The sequence below is a fragment of the Clarias gariepinus genome, chromosome 20 (genome assembly GCF_024256425.1).
Source record: "Clarias gariepinus isolate MV-2021 ecotype Netherlands chromosome 20, CGAR_prim_01v2, whole genome shotgun sequence".
In the NCBI taxonomy this organism is placed as follows: Eukaryota; Metazoa; Chordata; class Actinopteri; order Siluriformes; family Clariidae; genus Clarias; species Clarias gariepinus.
In genome coordinates this window covers 5,864,317-5,868,865 of record NC_071119.1, presented here as the reverse complement: position 1 = coordinate 5,868,865, position 4,549 = coordinate 5,864,317, and the positions used below count along the sequence as shown (strand labels likewise).

The 4,549-nt window shown below is 38.9% G+C and overlaps 1 long non-coding RNA gene across 1 annotated transcript; it reads right to left on the bottom strand.

Moving 5' to 3' along the window:
* Nucleotides 1-1,661: 1,661 nt before the first annotated feature.
* Nucleotides 1,662-3,343, bottom strand: LOC128508796 (uncharacterized). The gene is made up of 3 exons (XR_008355953.1): nt 3,143-3,343; nt 2,264-2,310; nt 1,662-2,081 (listed from the first exon to the last, which is right to left on the bottom strand). It is a non-coding gene; the product is annotated as an uncharacterized LOC128508796 (long non-coding RNA).
* Nucleotides 3,344-4,549: the final 1,206 nt, after the last annotated feature.

The window sequence follows — 4,549 nt, the reverse complement described above, 5'->3', positions numbered from 1 at the left end:
GAAACAAAAGGGCATAATAAAAAATATAACAAAATATAGAAATATAAAAAATATATTATGGGGGGGAATATACTGTATATATATAAAATTTAAAAGTGTTTTAAAGTGGCAATGGCTGTGCAAATACGCATGAATATCATCAGCTCGTGTGATGGCAAATCTTGTAGGACCAGGAGTCATTTTGATGACATTGGAAGATGACAGTCTGCAACCACGGGGGGGCGCAATCCAGTGTCTTCTTGTGCCAGTCCCAAGTCTGGATAAATGCAGAGGGTTGTGTCAGGAAGGGCATCCGACGTAAAACATTTGCCAAATCAACGATGCGAATCAAGAATATAATTCCCATACCGGATCGGTCGTGGCCCGGGTTAACAACGACCGCCACTGGTGCCGTTGACCTACAGGGTGCTGGTGGAAATTGGGCTACTGTTGGTCGAAGAAGGAGAGGAGGAAGGCGTGTTCGTAAGCAGAGAGAGAAGAGGAAAGGCAGGAGTTTAGGAGTGATAGTAGGGACTTTGAATGTTGGGACCATGACAGGGAAGGGAAGAGAGTCAGTTGATATGATGCAGAAAAGGAAGGTGGATATACTGTGTGTCCAGGAGACCAGGTGGAAAGGTAGCAAGGCTAGAAGCTTAGGATCAGGGTTCAAATTGTTTTACCATGGTGTGGATAGGAAAAGAAATGGAGTAGGAGTTATCCTAAAAGAGGAGTTTGTAAGGAATGTTCTAGAGGTGAAGAGAGTATCAGATAGGGTGATGAGTCTGAAGCTGGAAATTGAAGGGATAATGTTCAATGTTGTTAGTGGTTATGCCCCACAGGTAGGATGTGAGTTAAAAGAGAAGGAGAAATTCTGGATTGAGTTAGATGAAGTAATGCAGAGCATCCCCAGAGGTGAGAGAGTGGTGATTGGTGCAGACTTCAATGGACATGTTGGGGAAGGGAACAGAGGTGATGAAAATGTGATGGGCAGGTTTGGTCTTCAGGACAGGAATGTAGAAGGACAGATGGTGGTGGACTTTGCAAAGAGGATGGAAATGGCAGTAGTAAATACTTTCTTCCAGAAGAGGCAGGAACATAGGGTGACATATAAGAGTGGAGGCAGAAGCACTCAGGTCGACTACATCTTGTGTCGACGTTGTAACCTGAAAGAGATTAGTGACTGCAAAGTGTTGGTAGGGGAGAGTGTAGCCAGACAACACAGAATGGTGGTGTGTAAAATAACCCTGGTGGTGAGGAAGGCGAAGAGGTCAAACGCAGAGCAGAGGACAACACTCTAAAAAATAAAACTGTGCTGTACTCAATTTTTTTGGTGAAACATTTTTACACTTAAAAATATTGAGTAAATATAAAAAAAATATAAAAATCATGTAAAATATACTTCATGAATTGAGTACAAGTCAGTAAAAAAATTAAGTAGACCTGAATAACTATATTTAGTACAATGATGTACAAAATTGAGTAAATGTAATGAAAATTAGAAGTTAATGAAAAGTGAAAATGAGTAAAATAATTGAGTAGATATAATTGAAATGGAAGGTAGAAGATACTGAAAATTATACTATTATTTAATAAACCAATGTGCTACATTAACTAAATATTTTAACTGAATAAAAGGACCAATACACACATTTTCATTTTAATTAAACATTTATTTGCCAAATTTGACAAGACATGAAGTCTAAACTCAACCTGGTTTACTTTGCAAATGACATGTAACAAGATCATAAACAAAGAGCTGAATTTATGTTATTAGTAAACAGTTTCAGAAACAATACTTACGCCACAAGTATTATACAGTTAACACATGGAAAGTAGACTTTTGTATTAGAATCTAATGAGTCACATTTTACATCTGAAAGATTGCACACCTTCACACTTCAGTTTCCTGCAAACTGTGGGATCCATACAAATGTGTGTGCAGACCTTCTCAAATCTTAAAGAAGCAATGACAGTCTAAATGAAGACAGGACACTAAATATCCATGACCAACAGTACCATGCTTCACTCGGTAATGATCGAAATTCCTTTTGATGATGCGACAAATGTGCAGAGCTTACACCGCCATCCCATAATGCTGGCACCTAAAAAAGGAACAATAGTACACAAGTAAGTACAAGTGTGACTGTTACTATAAAGTCTACCAGACTGGTAAAATAGTACTTCCGTTCAAATACATACTTTTTGGACTTATAGTCTATTTCTATCTTTGATTCAATGGTTACAGATTTAATACTTCTGTAACATTTAAAAAGTTGATATTTACCTCCTGTTTTATCTCCATTCAACTTCTCTTCATTAGTGGTGTTGGTGCTGTGAAAGAGATATAGAAAATATATAACATGTTTCACACAAACACATATATAACAATATACTATATAATAACAATATAATATATAACATATTTCACTTCAATATTTTAATTTCATATTACTTTCTCCCAATTCTAATTCTGAGAGAAATGTTGTATTTTCACTAAATCTTTATATTTCATAGCTTTAGTTACTAGTACAGTACTTAGCACATTTATTTGATAACATCTGCTGCTGCGTGCTCAGTGTTTAATCATGTTAAAAATACTCATATACAGTAACGTATAAAACAGTACCAGAACCCGGACACTGCACCTCATTTCTGCTGTTTAAACCGGATTTGGTCCACGTTTCCTCCTTAAAGTGTCGGAGTGACCGAGCAGACTCGCGGTTCAGTGTGTGAGGTGTGTAATGTTACACATGCGGTAATTATTTGAACATGCTAGTTTTATATCCTCGCCACAGTGGCGGTTGGCTGCACAAAATCACCGCATTTGGCGGGAGAAATTCAAATATTGCGGCACAACCGCCGCCGTTTACACCGAGAAACCCGGAGGAAACCCGGACATGCACGCGCTGCTGCTCGGTGTTAAATCTCTCCTTTTACACCAGAGTTTAAGTGTCTGTATTAAACGCGCTTTAGCTGAGCAGTTTGGTGGTTGGAACAAACAAGCTAAATCACACTGAACCCCAGGACTGGCCTGTTGCTAGCTATCGTTAGCTCTGGAGCTCGGCTGTGACAGGATTCAGAACAGTAACTCACACCCTATAAAGTTGTGTGTGCGGGCAGACAGAGTCATTATTACAGTAACTTGTGTTAGCTGTTTACTCACCAGGATTTGTAAGGAATGTTCCAGGTGCTTCATGTCCATTCTCACATCCTCACAGCCTTCTTGTCTCTGATGTTACACCAGACTTCCCATGAGCACTTGCACAGGGCAATTTACTCAATTATTTAAGTTTTTGTTGTTAAAAATAAAGAATATTGAGTTGGAATAATTTATAATTGTAGTTCTTGAAACTAATCAGTACAATTACTCCATTAACAGATATTTTGATTTAAATGTATCAAAAAATATTAAGTGCATGTTAAAAATATAATTCAGTTAGTCAAATACTGATTTTTACTAGTAAAGTAAACTTAAGTTATAGTGTAAATTTAAGACAAAATGAATAATTGGTTTTTTAGGCATTTATTTTGATTTGTCTAACTCAAACAATCATGTATGTGACTTTTAGAGATTTTATTAAGGTAACATAACTTTTTTATAACTGTGAAATTTACAAGGCCACAGAATCATTTTTTAGAGTGAAAGTGGTGGAAGCTGAGAAAGGAAGAATATTGTGAAGTCTTTAGGGAGGAGTTGAGACAGGCTATGGGTGGTCAGGAGGTGCTTTCAGTTGACTGGACAACTACAGCCAATGTGATTAGGGAGACAGGTAGGAGGGTACTTGGTGTATCATCAGGTAAGGGGAAAGTGGACAAGGAGACTTGGTGGTGGAATGAGGAAGTCCAGGAGTGTATACAGGGAAAGAGGCTAGCTAAGAAGAAGTGGGACACTGAGAGGACTGAAGAGAGTAGACAGAAGTACAGGGAGATGCAGAGTAAGGTGAAGGTAGAGGTGGCAAAGGCCAAACAAAGAGCATACGAGGACTTGTATGCTAGGCTTGACAGTAAGGAGGGAGAGGTGGATCTGTACAGGTTGGCAAGGCAGAGAGATAGAGATGGGAAGGATGTGCAGCAGGTTAGAGTGATTAAAGATAGAGATGGAAATGTACTGACAGATGCCAGGAGGGTGATGGGAAGATGGAAGGAGTACTTTAAGGAGTTGATGAATGAGGAAAACGAAAGAGAACAAAGAGTAGAAGAGGTGACTGTTGTGGAACAGGAAGTAGCAAATATTGGTAGAAGTGAGGTGAGAAGGGCGTTGAAGAGGATGAAGAGTGGAAAGGCTGTTGGTCCTGATGACATACCTGTGGAGGTATGGAAGTGCTTAGGAGAGGTGGCAGTAGAGTTTTTGACAAGTTTGTTTAACAAGATCTTGGAGAGTAAAAGGATTCCAGAGGAATGGAGGAGAAGTGTATTGGTGCCAATTTTTAAGAACAAGGGAGATGTGCAAAGCTGTGGCAATTACAGAGGTATAAAGCTAATGAGCCAGACAATGAAGCTGTGGGAAAGAGTAGTGGAAGCTAGGTTAAGGGCAGAGGTGAGCATTTGTGAGCAGCAATATGGTTTTATG